At 42.4% G+C, this 21,928-nt stretch overlaps 1 pseudogene across 1 annotated transcript; it reads right to left on the bottom strand.

Annotated features, from left to right (window-relative positions):
- Nucleotides 1-693: 693 nt before the first annotated feature.
- LOC148145100 (pepsin A-like) lies at nt 694-19,609 on the bottom strand (annotated as a pseudogene). Its single transcript, XR_015750900.1, has 8 exons — nt 19,562-19,609; nt 14,803-14,919; nt 10,438-10,556; nt 9,542-9,741; nt 8,584-8,703; nt 6,353-6,497; nt 3,874-3,972; nt 694-1,703 (listed from the first exon to the last, which is right to left on the bottom strand). The product of XR_015750900.1 is annotated as a pepsin A-like (transcript).
- Between the last annotated feature and the right edge of the window lie 2,319 nt (nt 19,610-21,928).

Raw genomic sequence — 21,928 nt, 5'->3', positions numbered from 1 at the left:
TTCCTCCCACAACTCAAAAATGTGCAGGTTAGGTGAATTGGCCATGCTAAATTGTCTGCAGTGTTAGGTGAAGGGGTAAATGTAGGGGTATGGGTTTGGGTGGGTCGTGCTTTGGCGGGTCGGTGTGGACTTGTTGGGCCAATGGGCCTGTTTCCACGCTGTAAGTAATCTAATCTAAAAAGGTTCTGCTCATTCTCAGAGGCAGTTCTGTGCTCGCTGAGTCAGTGTTGTGCACTAGGCAGGTGGAAATAAAGGATGACTTGGTGACAGGATATTGGCCCGCATGGACCTATTTCAGTTGATCTAATGTGATAAAGGAAAACTATTTACTGATCTAACTAGGAGAGTTTTACAGTTAACTAGATATAATTAAATGCATATTAACAATTAGTTACAGGTTGCATTGATGTTATGAACATTGTGTGTTGTGGTATGGTGCAGGGAGAGAATGGTGTGCTTATTTAGAATATTCAGATGTGGCTTAATGTGTCTTTTAGGAAAAAGTGAGGACTGCAGATGCTGGAGAGTCAGAGTTGAAAAGGGTGGTGCTGGAAAAGCACAACAGGTCAGGCAGCATCCGAGGAGCAGGAGAGCTGATGTTTCAGGCTTAAGCCCTTCATCAGGAATGTTTTGAGCAGATGTGCAGAGCAGCCCATCACTGACATGAAGAAAAAGTTGTAATAACAAAAAATCTTTGCAATATGTGTAAGTTTATTGACATTGTATTTGCTAATGAAGAAAAATAGAAAATATTTAGTGTGCACCATCAAGATGAAATCTCACTGCATGATCTTATTAAAAATCACATCAGAGATCATTACTACACTCACAGTTTAGGACACAAATTGACAGAGTGGGTTTCCCACTCTTATTTATAAAAGTCAGGCACGTTCGATAACAATGGACAATGCCAATTACCAATCTGCCACCCCAGCTGTGTACGCATGAGATCATGTAAAGATCATTTTCCTACTGTTCAGGAATGATTAATACAATTTCATGCAAAAATGTTGATGTGCTTTTTCTAAGACCGTACAGCATGCTTTCCACACACATGTCTAAATTCATCTACAAAAGCAATCATCTAAAATGTAGATGGCTTTTGGCTCTGGAATGTTTATACGATCTAATGTCCAGAGCAATTAATTCCTAGAGCAGCTAAGTCTTCATTTAGGATTGAAAGCAGCAGAGAGGAGAATAAAATTATGAGTGTGACTACGATACAGTTTATCATCCACGGTTGACAATGCAGATAATCCATTTAAAGCATATTTTCTTGAGCAATTTTATTGGATTTAGAGGTCAGTAATGTGAAGGGTGTACTCAAATTGAATGAAGAGGTTGCAACTAATTGACTGTATTTTAGAGATGTGCCTTCATGTTGTCTCATACATAATCAGATTAGCTTGCCTGCTCTATAACCAAAGGTCAATGAGGCTTTTACTGAAATTCTTGTTACTGTGTGGTTCCATTGCATCAGTCATGACTAAAGAATGAGGGAAGGACTCAAAAAGAATTGGAATGCACTTTAAATGTAATCTTGGATGATTAAATTAGACGGATTTGGCAAAACCCACACGATTGTTTCCTCTGTCAAAGATGGAATAGTATGGCCCAATGAAGACATCCCCCAGGATCCAGAGTCCTCCAGAAGAGCTTGGAAGGTACATGGAGTCAAATCCACTCATGCAGCCATACTGGTCCTGAAAGAAGTGCAAATTGTGAGAGTTAGACCCCCAAAGTGATTTATCTGCCATAACTAATCCTTCTGTGAGTAAAATAAGCAAAAGATGAAAACGTTTGTCTAGCATTTCTTCTTTGATGATTGCTCAGAATTAAATCAAAACAGCTTTTGATTAACAGACTGTATATCCCACTCTCGACATTATTTTGTCAGCTGTAAGTCAAACTGCCAGGTAATTATCAAAGGCTAGGGAATTGGTTTAGCTCAATTGGTTGGATTGTTGGTTTGCAGAGCAGTGTGATACCAACAGTGTGGGTCCAATTCCCATCACTGGCTTGAGGTTATCATGAAGGACTCTCCTTTTCAACCTCTTCCCTTGCCTGAGGTCTGGTGGCCCTCAGGTTAAATCACCACCAGTCATTTCTCTCTGATGAGAGAGCAGCCCCTATGGTCTGGTAAGACTATGGTGACACAACAACAATCAGTGGCTGATTTCCAGATGAAGGAAGGAATGAAAGTTTATGCTTTGGGATCTCAGTTGAGTCCTCACACAAATAGCTTGTTGATAAATATTGAGATAAGAGAAGAAGATTAGATTAGAAAAAAAAATCAATTGGCAAATGCTTCTTTCATGGACAAGGGTGAGTAAAAAGGTTTTGGAGAAACTGAATAAAGGATTAATTATGTTTTATCACTGATTATTAAAAACTAGATTATTGACAAAAATTGTACTTATATAAAATTTGCTAGAGTTTCTATTTAATGGAGCGAGCAAAAAAGTGAATAATTTGGTCCAACAGTTCTTCTCTCTGTTCAGTGCTGTGCTACAAACGTTATTTTCCACCATACAGTTAAGCATGCACTGTGTCAATATTAAAGATATTATAGCCCACTTTAAGCATCTATTCCTTTCACCCCCTGGTGCACTGTCACTGCACTGTGCACCATTTACTAAACTCACTGCAGCAAGTTGATTGGAGATGCCGGTGTTGGATTGTGGTGTACAAAGTTAAAAATCACACAACACCAGGTTATAGTCCAACAGGTTTAATTGGAAGCACTTGCTTTCGGAGCACTGCTCCTTCATCAGCTAGTGCTCCCAATTAAACCTGTTGGACTATAACTTGGTTTGTGTGATTTTTAACTTTGTAGCAACTTGACAAGTCTTTTTCAACGATTCACTTCAAACCTCAAATCTTCACCATCTAGATGGAAGTTCATCAGGACGTTGCCTGGTATGGACAAATTGAGCTCTAAGGAGAGACTAGATAAGCTTAGATTGTTTTCTTTTGAGCAGAGAAGACTGAAGGGTGAACAGGATTGAGGTGTGTAATGCAATGCGGGGAATGGACAGGGTAAACATAGAGCCGCTGTTCCCCTTGGTTGAGAGATCAAGCATGAGGGGGCATAATTTTAGAGTAAGGGACCAGAGATTCAGAGGAGATTTCAGGAAAAAACCTTTTCACTCAGAGGGTGGTGGGAATCTGGAATGCACTGCCTGGCAAGGTAGTGGAGGTCAGAAACCTTACAACCTTTAAAAGATATTTGGATGAGCATATCAAATATTATCACAGTCAAAGATATGGGACAAGTGCAGGAAATTGGGATTAGTGCACTCTTAGTGGTAGTTATATCAGTACAGACTTGATGGGCCAAAGGGCTTTTTCTGTGCTGTGTGAATCTGTGAATTGAGAAGGATGGGAACATCAAGTGTGTGGGTACAGCATTATCCCCAAGCCCCCTTCTATGTCACAGAACATCCTGACCTTAGATAATTAACATCATCCCTTCATTATTGCTGACTTAAAATCATGAAAAGCCTTTTCTAACAATAGTGTGAAAATACGTCCATCTCAAGTACAGCAACACTTCAAGAAAGTTGCTCACCACAACCTTCTCCAGGGCAATTGAGGATGACAATGAGTACTGATCTTGACAATAACACCCGCATCTGAAGAATTAATAATATAAAAAACTCTTCCCTTCTGTTGTTAATTGATAAGGAAATTAATTTTTTCACCATAACTGAGCTTATTCACTCAATCATGTTCAAAAGTGGTACAGGCTCATTCATTTTCTGTATAGTTTCTCCAAAAATTAACTGACAAGCAACTTTGCTGGATACTAAAGTCTGAGAACCTAACCTAGCTGTTAAGAATCAGCTTTATCAAACTTAAGCAAAAGCATACCTGGATTGTGTATTCAGATGGAGTAAGGGGATAATCGATTCCATTGATTGTGAAGACTACATTCGGCATGTTGGGCAGATTATTGCAGTTGATGGAATACTGTACAATCGATGAAATAATTAAAAACAAGCATGAGCAGAGCATTCTCCAAGAATCATTGGAAGAAATGTTTATGAAACTAACAAAGTCAACAACCTCATTATTGAATGTGCAGTTGGTCACATCTTAAAAGTTGTCTTGGCTGACATTCCAGCACAAGTGCTGAGATGCTCCTGCAAGTTGTCTGAGGTGTTGGGAGGCTCCCTGCACCCTCTTTGTGAGAAGGCCACCACTAGGGATTTTATCAACAATATCCACTTGCCCCTAAATGCAGGAAAATTGGCCATTAGTTGCTGGGCTTGTGGAGAAGCTGCTGATGGGGAAACCCAAACCTATAACACTATTTCTGTGAGGAAAGCTAAAACATTTCCATTTTTATTTAAAACTATTGTTTATTTTGGACTCTGTTTAGGGGTGCAGCGTTACTTTTTTAACTATATTGAGATAGTGGATATTAACTTAGGATTCAGTGTATGTAGAAAACAGAAGCTGGGGATGTTGGTCTTTGAGGTGTATATTTATAATGTTTAGTTGTGTAAGTACAAGCTTGTTATGTTTGTAAAAGTGAGGCCCCAGTTCTGCCCTTTACCAGCAAGCTTTCTGGTGTAGAATAGGTCAGATGTTCGGGTCACAAAAGATGCTCATATCCACCTATTAGGAGTCTGCTTTCTAAAGGCATCCTGACATTGCTGCTCCATTGGACAGGCTGGCCGTATTGGATGCATAGGAACTTCTAACATTGTGAATTCCCATCACCCTTCTCAAACCTTCCATGTTTGAAATGGCTTGAAGTTCAAGCTCAGTGGTTAGCATTGCCGCTTCACAGCACCAGGGACCTGGGTTCAATTCCAGTCTTGGGCGAATGTCTGTGTGGAGTTTGCACATTCAGTGGATTTCCTCCAACTGCTCCAGTTTCCTTCCACTGTCCAAAAATGTGTGGGTTAGGGTGAATTGGCCAAGCTGAATTGTCCATAGTATTCAGAAACGCTAGGTTCATTAGTCAGGGGAAATGTAGAGTAATGTGGATACAGGAATGGATCTGGGTGGGATACTCTTCGGAGGGTCGGTGTTGACTTGTTGGGCCAAATGGTCTATTTCCACACTGTAGGGATTCTATGATTCAACTTTTCCCAAGGTCCCAGGAATCCTCAACATAAAATCGGGATCAACTTCATTTGTAGTTGTACTTAGTGCATTTCCCTCTGATTTACAGATGGAGCTAGCAGGTTGAACCTAATCATTTCAGTCAATGATAAATTGAAATTCTTTTGGGCCTTGTAGTTATTTATAAACGTTGGGTGCCAGGGCCACCACTGCTAGTCTTTGAAGTTAATAGCTATGCCTAATGTGATAAAAAATGTTAGGACTGGGAGGTGGGAGATTTTCAAGCACCTGTCTGTGCATTGTGCTCAAAGACAGCAGAAAGTTTAGAGAACTGCAGATACTGGAAATCAAAAATAAAAACAGAAAGTAGATTTAACATTTTGGGTCCAGCGACCCTTCTTCAGAACAGCAGAATTGGGTAAAACATAAAGGTCCCTTTACTCTGCCCCAGTAGGTTGCCAGAGCCCCAATCTCAAAACGGCATTCAAAACCCACACTGCCTTGGCACAGATCTAATATGTTGAAGCCTCTCAGAGTGAGATTGGCATTATTGGTCAATCAGTGGCAAGATTAGTACTGAAACCCCCTGCCTATTGAAGTACTTGATTGAGACTGCCAAGACTCTTTTGATGGTACGCTTCTGAGGCCAAACATTAGAAATGTTCTTTAACCCTTTGGTTTATTTATGTTCAAAATTAGAATGTAAAAATCAGGAGGCTGTAGTAATGGGAGATCTATACTCTTCAGAGTGAATAGCAACAGACTTTATTGGACAACTTGCTTAGAGCCCAATAACTCAACGCTCCAGATCTATGGGACCGGATGTAACTTTTTAGCTTCTCTATCACATGTTCAGTAACGCAGCCTGAGAAAAGGTATGATTCCACCAAAGGCAAATCCCTATCATTACCCATTTTTCCCTCTTGTACTTTATTGTGTTCTACAATGCAAAGTAATTAATGAACACAATGACAATATACATTATTGATTAAGCTTCTAAAGGTTTTTGTAAACTAAAACTAATCTTTTAAAGATAGCATAGATTTATACATCAATATATAAATAGCACAAAATAAAAGGTGCATTCAATAGAACCTCGTCTGAAAGGGATCTTGTGGTGCAGGGGTATTGGCACTACCTCTGAACCAAAAGGCCTGGATTCAGTTCCATCTGCTTCAGAGGTGTGTAATAACTCTTTTGATCAATTGATTAGAAAAATATCCAGACCCTCCTCTGACTGATTATAAAAATCTATGAAGCTTTCATCGAAGCTTACCTGGCCGTAGTACCCTTGGGTAGCACCGATATATTGTTGGATAGTGCTGATGGCTGTATTGGGACCAGTAAGCAGGGAAGTGCCAGTATCAACAATGGCCTGGCAGCCTCCACTGCAGGCCACAACCTGACCATTGATTGTCACCCTGAGAGAAGATAAGATGGCACTTGTTAATTGAATAACTTCCCTCCACGTCTAACATATTCCTTAAAATCACCCCCTCTGACCAAGCGTTTAGTCACGTGTCCCACCTCCTTATGATGACGAGAACTTAAAAATCAGAGTGCTCCCCCGCCACCCCTCTTAAATCTGCTCAACCATTGAAGAATTTAAATCATTGACCTCAACTTCCCCTCTCCTTGTTATCCCATACCCTAAATTCTCCTGGAACTCAAAAATCCATCAAACTCATGTCATGTGTACACTCACTTGACTGAACATGTACAATTCTTGGGGCAAAGAATGGTAAAGGTTCTTAACCCTTTGAGTGAAGAAATTCCTCTTCCAGTCAAAAATGGAGTGGTAGAGGTCTATAGCACAAAATAGGCCCTCAGCTCATTATGTTTGACCAGGACAGACTCAATCACTTAAATATTCTAAAATAGTCATCCACAGAGTTTGGATCTCTAGTTCCATATTTCGCAGACAGTGAAAATGTTCTCCCAACACCTATTCTGCCAGACCTCTCTAAACGTTTATGGTTCAATGAGATCACTTCTGTCTTCATAACTTTAGGAACTTGAGTCCACATATTCTCCCCTCATTGGACAACATTCTGATGTGGTTTGGCATCAAATTTGACATGGTAAAGCTCTTGTGAAACACTTTGAGATGTTTTATGACACTAAAGGTGCTATGTAAATGAAACCTCGTTGTGTTGTTACTGCTCAAACTACCATATTAATGCAATATGAGTAGAGATAATCGAAGGAGGTAAATCTAAATTTAAATCTAATAACAGGAGTGTTTTCCTGACACTTTAGTAGTATTTTATGTTCCAGGATTCTTACAGTGCTAAGGATAGAATCAGCTTGGAGGGATTTTAATTAGCTCAGGATGAGATTTCTGTCCTAGCTCATCAAATGGCCATCACTCTCAAACCATTGCAGTACCACTCAGAGCAGTAGCCACTGCTGCAATTGCGTCTGGTCCCCACTGGAGGTCAGCACTAGAGACAAAGGGGATGTTAGCTGAGGAGTAGTGGAGGGCTTTGGTGCTGGTAGACAAATGGGATTGATGGGAGCGGCGACCAATGGCAGTCATGGGGTAAATATTTTGGCATCCTGATTGGTGCAGGCCCAGATACCTGCTCTACCCCAAGATGAGGTGGAGGTGCTGGCGTTGGACTCGGGTGGACTAAGTTAAAAATCACACAACACCAGGTTATAGTTGAGAGTGTGGTGCTGGAAAAGCATAGCAAGTCAGGCAGCATCCGAGGAGCAGGAGGATCGACATTTCAGGCATAAGCCCTTCATGTGGTGATCCTGTTGCATCTGCTTCTGGAATTAAAAGTGCTGCAATGGGCCAACGTTGGGCTTCAACATCCCTTGTTCATAATATGCCTGGAAGAGGGCAGCTCACTTCTGTCTGAAACATATACCTGAAACATCGATATTCCTGATGAAGGGCTTATGCCTAAAATGTCGATTCTCCTTCTCCTTGGATGCTGCCTGACTGGCTGTGCTTTTCCAGCACCACACTCTTCGACTCTGACCTCCAGCATCTGCAGTCCTCACGAACACCAGGCTATAGTCCAACAACTTTATTTGGAAGTATTAGCTTTTGCAACACTGCTCCTTCGTTGGATAGCTAGCTACCTGACAAAAGAGCAGCACTCCAAAAGCTAGTGCTGCCAAATACACCTGTTGGACTATAATCTAGTGTTGTGTGATTTTTATCTTATTCCATGATGTTGTGGTTCCATGATGTCTTCCATGATGTGAGGTCACATTTACAAATACCAATCGTGAGTCAGTTTTATTTATTCACTCATGGGATATGGGCACCGCTGTCTGGGTCAGCATTTATTGTCCACCCTTGAGAAGGTGGGGATGAGCTGCCTTCTTCCAGGCATATTAAGAAAACGGGATGCATTCTCTCTGTCGCTCAGTGCGTCCATACCTGGACCTGAGCTGCGACTCATTTCACCTAATATTTCCATGTCAAAGTTATGCCTTGCAATGTGATGGTTACAGCTTGCATTTCCATTGTGGAAAAGGTTGCTCACTTACCTGTCCAGTTGGATTTGCCAGTAATCTTTTCGAGTGACAGGCACCCAGTTAATTTGACCTGTGTAGTGGTTTGGATCAACTCCACCAAAAACAACTTCACTTCCGGACTGACCATCCTGTCTGTAAAAAGAAGTGAATCTGAATGTTAATTTCAGCAGGGATCTGCCTGATATTGAAGAGCATGGACAGAGCTTCAGAAATGCCAGAGTGGTGATATCTTCTGTTTGGGGCTTGCAGAACGTGGTGTCATTAGCCGTTGAAAATCAGACAACATTTCACTCCATTCAAGAAAACACACTCAATCCTCAATGTGCTGTTTGAAATTCAACAAAGCCCTTTTCAAAACGCCTGAAAGAAATTGCAATGATCCAATTTCCTATCTTGGATCGCACATGCAATTCAAACAAAATCTAAAAGAATTCCATTTGTTCACAAGGATGTACTTAGAACTTTGCTCGAAGTTAGAGACTACCTGACATGGAAACTGTTCATTTCAGTTGCTGGAGAAATACAAAGATGCATATTGTGTTAATTGCTTTAAAAAATGGCTATGTGGTGACATTAAGTTAATCCCCCATGTTACACAGGATGCTATGCAGATGAAAGTCAGATAAGACAATCAGAGGGTTAGATAGGGTGGACTGTGAGAGTCTTTTTCCTTGGATGGTGATGGCTAACACTAGTCGACATAGCTTTAAATTGAGGGGTGATAGATATAGGATAGATGTCAGAGGTAGTTTCTTTACTCAGAGAGTGGTAGGGGCGTGGGACACACTCGTAGTAGACTCGCCAACTTTAAGGGCATTAAAATAGACATATGCATGAAAATGGAATACTGTAGGTTAGATGGGCTTCAGATTGGTATCACAGGTCGGCGCAACATCGAAGGCTGAAGGGCCTGTACTGCTCTGTAATGTTCTATGTTCTATGCAAGTCTACATAAGGTGTGACAACATACCTAGTGAGGTAGAAAGCAAACAGGTCCTGTTGGACCAGGTTCTCAGCCATCATGTTATCAAACACAGGTGTGGCACTGGACGAAGCAATGTTTGGATAGGCCAGCCCCAGGATCCCATCAAATGGAGCATAGTAGAAAGTGCTCCCAGGTTCAGTCTCACTTAACCCAAATTCCTGCTCTTTGACAGCAATGTTTGATACCTAGAAGAAAGAGAAAGGCACAACTTGTTCTGAGGAATTATCATGCTGAGAGCTATCAATAAACCAGACCATGAATTTAAATGAATGAATACCACAGTAACGAGAAAATCTAAGGTTATGCAATGACTCATAATTACAAATAAAATAGAAAGTCTTAGAGAAAATCTGTTGGCCTGATATGGTCAGTGGGGAGAGAAACAGAATGATCATTCAAGCCCAAGGTGAATCTTTTTCTAAACAAGTCATATCAGAATTGAAAGGTTAACTCTGTTTCTCTCTCAATAAAAGAGTTTCTACTGCACTTTTTGTTTTAATTTCAGATCTCCAAACTATGCAATATTTTGTTCATATTATGTTTATTGATTGCTGTTCCTCCAGTTGACACTTTACACAGAGAGAAAGGTCAGTTTTCAGTGTTGATGTAGGAGTTGAAAATTTTGAACGACTTTCAGAAACCTGGCACATCATTGGCTGTTTAGCAAAGATGAGTTATTTCACAGAATCTATCGCCTCTGACCTGCTTGGTTAAGCCATAGTATTTATTTGGCCAGTCTAATCAGTTTCTGGTCAAGTTGAAGATTTGCATCAAATGTTACAAAATATTAATATACAAGGAAGTTACATGTGTATGAGCAGTTTAAGAATTTTGACCTTATTTGATTATAACATGATTGGTAAAAGTTACAATATACGTACAGTGACTGTGTCATAGCCCAGGACCCCAGTCATGCTGCCTGAACCATACTGAATAGACAGTGGTTGGTTTGTTGCCTGAAACGTTGAGGACTTGCTTGGTGAAAATTTCTTGTGGTTTGCTGTAAAGGTAAACATTTTAATCATTTGGTCATTTAATTTCATAACTGAATCAAGCACAGGTCATCCATAAAAATTGCTGTATAATTGTTTGTAGCACTATTTGTTTCTGTTGAATTGCACACTTATTAAATGAGGGATAGTTCATTCACAAGAAGTGAACATCATTGAATGGACCAAGATTTTTTTCCCCACCCACCCCTAACTGTCAAAAACATTGCTCTCAGTCTAACGTCACATGTAAGCCAGAGTAGGGAAGGACAGCAGTTTCTTTCTCTAAAGGGTATTCGTGAACCAGACAGTTATTGCATAGTCATCGCTAGAATTTTGATTCTGAATTGTTATTGAATTCCAATTCCATAAGCTGCCAAGGTGGGGTTTGATCCCAGGTCCTCAGAACATTATCTGGGTCTCTGGATTAATAATCTCACATTAATACACCACACCATCACCTCCTTGTTAGCATGAGCAAAATGACTCATTTACAACCAGCAATATTAACAAGAGGTCAAAGGTCTTGTAGGGCATCTTATCTAATAAAGATCAAGTCACCATGGTCTTACCAGACTCTCTTATTACAGAGAGGGGTAACTGGTGGTGGTTAACCTCTAAGGCAAGGGAGAGAAGGAGAGCCCTTCATGGTAACCTCAGCCGGTGTGGGAATTGAACCCACACTGTTGGGTCACTCTCCATCACAAACCAACCAACCAAGTTAGTTGACCTCCAGCATACCATTCCTCATTGCTTGTCAGAATCATCATATGGCTTGGCGTATGAGCTAGCAGGTTAAAACTATTCGTTAACAGAGTCCCATGAGTTAATGATTGCATTGAAATAGCTCAGATGATCCAGGTTGCTATGATGCGGGCAACTTTTTACTTCAGTGTGAACACAAAACTTGTATGCATCCATTGCCAAAGTGCTTAACAGCCAATGAAATAATTTAAATTATAGTCACTGTTGTAACATTAGAAACATAGCAGCCAATTTGTGCACAGAAAGCTTCCACTAACGGCAATGTGATAATGACTAGATGATTTATTTGTCATCTTTGGTTAAATGTTAGACATTGTCCAACTTGCTGGACAGAACTCCTTTGCTCGTTATTGAAACAGTGCAATGGGATTGTTTTTAATGCGTGCTTGTGATCAAACAATGTCTCAGTTCAATGTCTCATTCAGAAGACAGTAGCTGTAACACTGCAGCATTCTCTCAATATTGCACTGGAATGCCAGCCAGATATTTCCTTCTTAAGTCTTTGAAGTGGAACCTGAACTCACAACCTTCTGCCTCAGAGGCACAAATGCCACCAGTTGAGTGCAACTTTGTGGATCTGGTTTAAACTTAATTTCCTGAGTGAGAGCCAATAGACCCAAAGCACGACTTTTTGTCACATTAGATTATTTTGTCATACACCCTTCTTAGACATCATGACCTTGTTGTTATATAATTCTTCTTTCCATTTATCTCAAAAACTCATCAAACGGAAATCACAACTGTACAGACAGCAAATAAAAAAGTATTTTCAAATGTATTTTCATTTGCTCACTTCTGTTGTGGGCAAAGTCTTAGAGAGAATTGTAAGGGATAGGATTTATGCACATCTGGATAGGAATAATGTGATCAAGGATAGTCAGCATGGTTTTGTGAAGGGCAAGTCGTGCCTCACAAACCTTATTGAATTCTTTGAAAAGGTGACGAAGGAGGTTGATGAGGGGAAAGCGGTAGATGTGGTATATATGGATTTTAGTAAGGCGTTTGATAAGGTTCCCCATGGTAGGCTACTGCAGAAAATACGGAGATATGGCATTGAGGGTGAGTTGGAGGTTTGGATTAGGAATTGGCTGGATGGAAGAAGACAGAGGGTAGTAGTTGATGGCAAAGTTTCTTCATGGAGTGCCGTCACTAGCGGTGTTCCGCAAGGATCTGTTTTGGGACCATTGCTGTTTGTCATTTTTATAAATGACCTGGAAGAGGGGCTAGAAGGTTGGGTGAGCAAGTTTGCGGATGACACGAAAGTCGGAGGAGTTGTTGACAGTGAGGAAGCATGTGGCAGGTTACAGCAGGATATAGAGAAGCTGCAGAGCTGGGCAGAAAGGTGGCAGATGGAATTCAATGTAGCTAAGTGCGAGGTGATTCACTTTGGGAAGAATAACAAAAAGATGGGGTACTGGGCTAATGGTCGGATACTTGGTAGTGTGGATGAGCAGAGGGATCTTGGTGTCCATGTACACAGATCTCTGAAAGTTGCCACCCAGGTAAATAGTGCGGTGAGGAAGGCATATGGCGTACTGGCTTTTATTGGTAGAGGAATTGAGTTCCGGAGTCCTGAGGTCATGATGCAGTTGTATAAGACTCTGGTACGGCCGCATCTGGAATATTGTGTGCAGTTTTGGTCGCCATACTATAGGAAGGATGTGGAGGCATTGGAACGGGTGCAGAGGAGGTTTACCAGGATGTTGCCTGGTATGGAAGGAAAATCGTATGAGGAAAGACTGAGGCACTTGGGGCTGTTTTCACTAGAGAAAAGAAGGTTTAGGGGTGACTTGATTGAGGTGTACAAGATGATTAGGGGGTTAGATAGGGTCGACAGTATGAACCTTTTCCCGCGTATTGAGTCGGGTATTACAAGGGGGCATAGCTTTAAATTAAGGGGGGGTAGATATAGGACTGATGTTAGGGGTAGGTTCTTCACTCAGCGAGTCGTTAGTTCATGGAATGCCCTGCCAGTAACAGTGGTGGACTCTCCCTCTTTATGGGCATTTAAGAGGGCATTGGATAGGTATATGGAGGATAGTGGGTTAGTGTAGTTTAGGTGGGCTTGGATCGGCGCAACATCGAGGGCCCAAGGGCCTGTACTGCGCTGTATTCTTCTATGTTCTATGTTCTATGTTCTATTTTGGATGGAATTTCTTATACTTCATAGTGATGAATGTGGAGGCAAGTAGTTCATGAATTCAGCAAGGCTAGACCTCACTCTCCCGTCTCCCCTCGGATTACACTCTGGGTGGGAGGACCTATAGTTTACCCTCACACGTTGACACCAATTGAGGTCCTTAAATGACCAATGGATGACAAAATGGATAGTATAGTGGCAATGTCACTGAGCTAACAAACCAGAACCCTAGGTTAATATTCTGGGGAGGTGAGTTTGAATCCCATCATGGCAGGTGGTGAAGTTTGAATTCAGTTAAAATAAAATCTGGGGTAGACTGCTAGCTTTGGTGTCGGCACTGCTTATTTTAATAAAGAAACACCTGGTTCACTAACACCATCTTGGAAATGTATCTGATCTGGCCTTTACCTGACTGCAGTGCCATAGCAATTAGATTAGATTAGATTAGATTAGTTACAGTGTGGAAACAGGCCCTTCGGCCCAACAAGTCCACAGCGAACCGCCGAAGCGCAAACCACCCAGACCCTCATTCCCCTACATATACCCCTTCACCTAACCTGCACATTTTTGGACTGTGGGAGGAAACCGGAGCACCCGGAGGAAACCCACGCAGACACGGGGAGAATGTGCAAACTCCACACAGTCAGTCACCTGAGATGGGAATTGAACCGAGGTCTCTGGCGCTGTGAGGCTGCAGTGCTAACCACTGTACCACCGTGCCGCCCTGTGGTTAATTATTAACTGCACTCTGGACATTTAGGGATAGGCAATAAATACTGGCCTAAAATAGATAGACTTGTAACCAGTAAAGGGTTATGGGGAAAAGCCAGAAAAGTACAGAACAGCCATGACTTCATTGAATGGCAGAGCTGACCTGATGACCTGAATGGCCTACTTCTGTTCCTGTGCCTTATGGTCTTTGCCCTATGTCTAATGAATTGCTCAATGATTTTGTGACTTTGGTTGTTCCCTTGCAGCAGCCATGGCCTCCTCCATGGTGTTGTTAAGTACACGTGTCGCTAGCCTCTGGTTGGCCAGTAGCTCTCTCTCGGCAGGACCTCCACCCCAGGGGCCTTGATTCCAGAGGAAGTCCCTGTCGGTGGTCTCTCCACTTCCTGATTGGCTTGACCATTAATGCTTCAAGAAGTTCTGCTTATTGAATCAATCAGGTTGGATCTACCAAATATTCCCTGTCTTTGAATCTCTTCAGTTATTTTTGGTATGTTTTGTATGCCCTTTAACTTACGATCAATCCATTGTGTCCTTGGGCCACTCCCCAGCCAGTGCCCAGATCACTCATAATGGGTGAATATGCTGATCAAAAGTTAGGAAGACTGTTTAAATACACTTACTGCATGATTGGCTGGAACAGTAAACTGATGGGACCCAAAGGTTTGATGAACCAGTATCAAAGATGACTGTGAAGCTTTGTGGTGGGTTCCGATGCTAATTGTTCCATAATAAGACATCTGTAGGAATATTGTAGTTGAAGAAACAAGTTAGACTTGGTTAAAGCTTGTGAAACAATGTTTCAGTATTTATAGACACACTGGGCAGATTGTCTTCTTGCTGTACCGAGGTCTATTGGATGTTCTACACGATATATGACCAGAATTAAGCCATTTGGCCCATTGAGTCTGCTCCCTCATTTGATCTTGACTGATATGTTTCCTCAACCCCATTCTCCTGCCTTTCAGATTAGATTAGATTACTTTTTTATAGATTAGATTAGATTACTTTACAGTGTGGAAACAGGCCCTTCAGCCCAACAAGTCCACACTGACCCGCCGAAGAGCAACCCACCCAGACCCATTCCCCTACATTTATCCCTTCGCCTAACACTACGGGCAATTTAGCATGGCCAATTCACCTAACCTGCACATCTCCGGAGGAAACCGGAGCACCCGGAGGAAACCCACGCAAACACGGGGAGAATGTGCAAACTCCACACAGACAGTCGCCCGAGGCAGGAATTGAACCCGGGTCTCTAGCGCTATGAGGCAGCAGTGCTAACCACTGTGCCACCATGCCGCCCGTAACTTTTGAACTTCCCATTACTTTTGATCCCCTCACTAATCAAGACGTTATCTATCTCCATCTAGGTGCAATTCATAGAAACAAATAAGATTTGAGGACCCACATATGCCTCTATAGGAATCTTCCCAAGTTATCTGCATGTGTAGTATCTGGCGATCTAGTACATTCCATTACAGGGACAGAAAGACTTGTACGGTTGAGAACAAGGGTGTTTAGTTTCCCTGGATGCTATTCCAAGCAGAGTGAAAGTTTGTAGGTGGACACCAATGTTAGCTATCCCTCTGAAACCATTGTCACCTTCCTGCTGTTGCTGTCTTGTGATTTCTGGCTCACAGTTAAGCCTTGGATTTGGCAAAACTAAAGCCACTTTCCTTAACTTGTATTGGCAAACTTATTCCAATCCGTCAACCTGCTCAGTTGTCTAGTTCCACCAGGCTGTGTACAATGTTCAGTTTGTTCAATATTAACCTGATTTCCTGAACCCAAATGGTCATCAGATCAAAAAGTCATAAGAAAGCTCAAGACAGCCTGTGTTACTTACTTAACTCATTGATTGTGCGAAGCCCTTAATATCCTTAATCCATGCCTTCATCAGTTCAAGCAACGATTTCTTAAATACAGCTATTTCTCCAAACTTCACAAGTTTGAGTTAGTTCAGCATTTTGTAGCTGAACTGTCACTCCCAACCTCCTGACTGTTTGACACCTCTGTCCTTATCACAGCCGCATTGCCTTCCAGCTTATTGTCATCCTCACCCTCATTTCCAAATCACTTTAATCTCTCTACTCCTTTATATCTGCGCAGTCATCGTAGGTATGATTTTGCAGATCACAAACTCCTCTCTTTAAGGGAATGGAGAAGAAACAGTACTCGAGAACTCAAGTCTTACATCGGTGTTGTTCTCTCCAACTGATGGAGCAGTTAAAATCGAATGGCTTGGTTTCTGTCGTTTCCCATGAATCAGTTATTGGTTCTTGTGGCATGTGAAGCTTGTGCTGTTATTTGAGGGACTGCCATTAATAAATGGAAGTTGGATTCATCTCAGTGGATGGTCTGTCTCACTATCCAGATGGGTAGATTTGCTGAGGAGGCAGTACAATCACCAGTGTTAAACGTTAAAACAAACCTCACACTAGTTGGGCTGGGAAGAGGGATTGCATCTTCTGGACCCACCCCGTAAACCTCAGTTGCTGCAGGCTGTGAGCGTTTTGCCAAGTCTCTTCCCTCCAGAACTTAACTTGATCTCTGGATGCTGGCAATAGGCAGATCCCTAATGCTAGCAGTAGGCAGGTCCCTAATACTGGCAGTAGGCAGGTCCCTAATGCTGGCAGGAGACAGGTCCCTAATGCTGGCAGTAGGCAGGTCCCTAATGCTGGCAGGAGACAGGTCCCTAATGCTGGCAGGAGACAGGTCCCTAATGCTGGCAGGAGACAGGTCCCTAATGCTGGCAGTAGGCAGGTCCCTAATGCTGGCAGGAGACAGGTCCCTAATGCTGGCAGGAGACAGGTCCCTAATGCTGGCAGTAGGCAGGTCCCTAATACTGGCAGGAGACAGGTCCCTAATGCTGGCAGGAAAGCACTGGGCTTCCTAGTCTTCATCCTCTGTTCGCTCCTGTAGCTATTCCACCCACCAACCAGCTGCTGCTTACTGCCCTTCGGCCCAGCAAGCCCCCACCGAGCCTCCAAGTAGTAACCCACCCAGACCTATTCCCCTACCCTATATTTACTCCACACTAATGCACCTAACCTACATATCCCTGAAACTATGGCAATTTAGCATGGCCAATTCACCTCACCTTTGGATTATGGGAGGAAACCCATGCAAACATGGGCAGAATGTGCAAACTCCTCACAGGCAGTCACATGAGGCTGGGGTTAAACCCTGAGTCCCTGGTGCTGTGAGGCAGCAGTGCTCACCACTGAGCCACAGTGCCACCCCAGCAGTTCAAATCAATTCAAAAATCCTAGTGCAGCGAGATTTGAAAACTTATCTGCACAGGCTTTCTGCTGGGAGTCAGAGTCTGCTGTGAAGCCTCTTCTCTCAGTTATTTTCCTCTAACTCCTTGACATTCTTTGACTGACATCTGCACCGTCTCACAGCCCCAGCCCCCCACAAAGACCACCTTAAATTCCAGTCTTTCCATTGCTGTTTACTCTTTGCTGTTTTTCCCCACATCCAAATTATTTAGCAATTATTTTGTCAGAGGCACAAGAGAAATGCAATTTGGAGCCAGTGCATTGACTTCCCCTTCTTGCTGAAACACTTGCAGGTTATGGCCTAGGGGTATTAATGCTGGACTGTTAATCCAGTGACGCAGCTAATGTTGTGGGGACATGGGTTCAAATCCTGCCAGGGCAGATGGTGGAATTTGAATTCAATCCAAAATCTGCAATTAAAAGTCTAATGAGGCCATTGTTGAGTGTTGGAAAAACCTGTCTGGATCACTAATGTCCTTCAGGGAAGGAAGGTGCCATCCTTACCCAGTCTGGCCTACATGTGACTCCAGACCCACAGCAATGTGATTGACTCTTAACTGCCCTCTGGGCAATTTGAGATGGGCAATAAATGCTGCCCTAGTCAGCAACAACCTCATCCCCTGAATGAATTTTAAAAAGGTGCAAGTTAATGACCATTTACCTGCAGAAAGTAAAAGTGATTTACCGACCTGTTTCTGATTTTCTTTAGGTGTTTAAGAATTCATTTTGATTCTGTTTTAATGCAATATTTTATCCATCAAGCCACATAACCTATACTCTGGGAGACTTGGGGTTGACTCTAAGCTCCAACCTACCTCGCAATTAAATAAACGTGGTGTTTGTGGAGGGGGGAAGGAGGGTTCTAATAATTTTACTGTTGGGTTGATAGTCTAAAATGGATGAAATTAAGCCAACCCTTCATTGAGCACCTGCCATGACTTTAACTTCCATTAGCTTTCGGAGTAGCAATTATCAAGAGAGGGGTATAACATTAAACATTTCCAACAAGGAGACAGATATAATCCTTCGGACTAAAAGGATCGAAAAGTATGTGAATTAACTCTTTAGAGGCCAGCATCCCATCACCAATCACCCTTTATTTACAAACGCATAGCCTTTGACAATAGCACTGTCTCTCACTGAGTCAGGTATTCAGTGGCTCAATATCTCTGACATTCATCCCTTTAAGTCAGTCTGGGCTCCCTGATTGGACCAGATTAACAGCCCCAATCAGGGACCTCATTTTCTAAGATATCCAAATGGCTGACCTCATTATAATCACTACAATATGGGAAGAAAGCAGGATACAGGTGCTGAGTTGGGTGATCGACTATGATCATACTAAATGGTATGCAGGCTGGAATGGCCAAATGGCCTACTCCTGTTCCCTTTTCTTATTCAGCTGTGGACCTGGCCATCACTGGCTGGACAATATTTATTGCCTGTTCCGAGTTGCCCTTGGGAAGGTGGGGATGATCTGCTTTCTTGAACTGCTACCGTCCACTGGTTTTGGGTGAACCCACAATGTCCTTAGGGAGGGAATTCCAGGTTTTGACCCAGCAACAGTGAAGGAATTGCAATATATTTCCAGGACAGGATGGTGAGTGGCTTGGAGGGGAACTTGCAGATGGTGTTGTCCCTTGTATCTGCTGTTATTGTCCTTCTAGATGAAAATGGTCGTGGGTTTGGAGGGTGCTGTCTGAGGATATTTGGTGAATTTCTGCAGTGCATCTTGCAGGTGGTACACACTGCTGCTACTGAGTGTCGGTGATGGAGAGAGTGGATGCTTGTGGATATGATGCCAATAAAGCGAGCCACTTTGCCCTGGATAGTGTCAAGCTGCTTGAGTGTTGTTGGATGTACAACCATCTATTTTTCTATGTTGTCACCAATCTTAAATTGCCTTAGTTATACCAAAAATAATATTCTGTGCTCCCAGGAAGAAGTGAGGTCTACTGCCAAATTCAAGAGGGAGGGCTACTACTTGCCAACATTGCCACTCTAAACTTCCTTTTAGCTAGACTCCCACTGGGGTTGTGAAATTGTCCCTAAATGTCCTCCTGGACTTGTTCCTTTCCCCACAGTGAGGACTACTTACATCCAGGTAGTTTATGAGTGGCTCTGTAGACATGGTCTGCCCATTGAAGTAGCCTGCATATTTGGAGTATGGATTGTATAGGTGTTTCTCCAGTAAATCACCAAGAAGCCCACGTTCTTCCAGAGCCTGCCGGGCAGATTTACCCTTGGTCAATTTAACCCTGTGAAGAGAAACAGGACAAACTGTCGGGTTAAATCGATACTGTGAGCAACCGACCTAGCTCTCTTAGTTAATCTACAGGATGTAGTAACAATGGTTAAAAACACCAGCGACACAGAGTCTTACAGAAGCAGACCTTTCAGTCCCACCCATCCATTTCCTACCAGGTTTCACAAACTGTAATAGTCCCATTTGCTTGTATTTGGCCCATATCCCTCTAAACCTTTCCTTACCTTGTACTTTTCTTTTAAATATCTTTTAAATGTTGTAATTGTACTCGCTTCGGCCACTTCCTCTGGCAGCTTGTTATACACACATACACCACCTTCTGTGTGAAAAAGTTGCCGCTGATTTTAACCTCAAGTCTACTTTCCTACATATCCTGATAATCTTTGATCTCCGTGGTAATCAAGAATCCATCTACTTCAACCTTAAAAATATTTAATGTTTCTCCACCCACTGCCTTTTGAGAAAGGGAATTCGAAAAACTCTCAAACTGTTAAGAGAAAAAATGTTTCCTCATCTCTTTTAAAAGGGTTATTTTTAAAACTCGAGTTCTAGTTTCTCTCACAAGAGGAAATATTCTTTCAACATTCACCCAGTCAACTTCCCTCAGGATCTATTACGTTTCAATTAAGTCACCTCTGAGTTTTCCAAACACCAGAAGATACCAGGAAGCAAGATCGATGTAGTTGTCCATTCTAGTGAATGGCCACCCAATGACAGTGAAATCACTATGCTAATGAATGTTGGCAATTCTTTTCATACTCAACATGTTTCTGCTGGACAGTAAACTCCATTGGCCACCTAAAACAATTCACTAATGAGTCTCTTACATTGTGCAAATGCGTTGTTATCGATATTTTTATAGCAACCTGTTCAGACACGGTATGACACTCCTCGAGAGGAGGTTCTAGAACTGTGCCTTTTGACCAAGCGATAGAAGTACTAATACTCTCCCACAACGACCCATGCAAATATAAAAGTGTCCTTCTTCATGAGAGAGAGGGAACTGAGTAGGGAGATTAATCTGAGGGTCTCCCCATCTCAGGCAAGTGAGCCTTTATGAGGCAAACTCAGCACTCTGTCTAGCAATGGGGCTCTCTATATCCAGGAACCTCTCAGCAGTGGCTTTCCAGGCTCTTTAGGACCATGAATAGATAAAAGGTGTCACAGAGCATCCAGAGCATGGTCTATGCTGTAGGGAGCTCAAGTGCAGGGATGTGACTGGTGGTATTTGCCGAGGAGAGCATAGTCATAGCCATTGTGGAGAGTTGGGTCTGATAATGGGGTTGCTGTTAGGTCAGGATCATGATTTGGAGGTGCCGGTGTTGGATTGAGGTGGACAAAGTTAAAAATCACACAATACTAGGTTATAGTTCAACAGGCTTATGTGGAAACTAATATGTCAGGATCAGGAAGTGTACAGTCTGGGTGAAGGGGTTGTTTAAGGATGGTAGTGGTGTAACTGGCCTTGATGATGAGGTAAAGTTGGGACGTGGACTTTTACCAGTGAAGGGATAAGATGAAAAAGTTGATAACAGCATTCAGTGTTCCCAAGACTAAAACAAAGGCATAAAGACCTGAGCACAGAAATAGCAGTGATGGATGTTCTGCTGGACTTGGATTTCCAAGGTGACTTCCATCCTTTCCATGAAGGCAGTCAAGAACTCACTTGCTCCAGCCATGGCAGTGATGGAATTGAACTGGACTCCTGAATGTTTCACGATAGTGTAGTGAGGGTCTATGCCATCACTGCCTGATATTCCCCTGTGTGTCTCTGTTGTGTGCAGCATGACACTAATGGTCGAAGCTGTACTTGATACTTTTGTGAAACAAGTTAGCACCAGGAGGCTGTTGGTTAATAAGAAATTAGCCTAGCAACAGCTTCTTTTAAGTAAGTTGCACTTTGTAAAACCAGAATCTGATGATGTAAATGACGAGACAAAGAGTGGTGAACTCATGTTTCACATTCTCAGTCTCGTGGAAAGCATCAATGTTATCCCATTATCCAAAGTGTTTGCCAAAGGTTCAACAATCTTCTTTCCTCAGAAAATTGGTGACAATTCATCATTTGCTAAGATTGACAGGTGAGCAATTGCCAGCATAGTAGCCCTGAAAATTCAATAAGACATGTATAAACAGGCTTGGGAAACCATACATCATCCTGGAATGTAAAATTTTCAACAGAAAATGGTTCACCATATC

Source organism: Chiloscyllium plagiosum, unplaced genomic scaffold (assembly GCF_037043375.1).
Source record: "Chiloscyllium plagiosum isolate Xiang-an unplaced genomic scaffold, Cpla_swu_hap1 HiC_scaffold_26, whole genome shotgun sequence".
Lineage (NCBI taxonomy): Eukaryota > Metazoa > Chordata > Chondrichthyes > Orectolobiformes > Hemiscylliidae > Chiloscyllium > Chiloscyllium plagiosum.
This window is presented reverse-complemented; position numbering and strand designations above follow the sequence as displayed.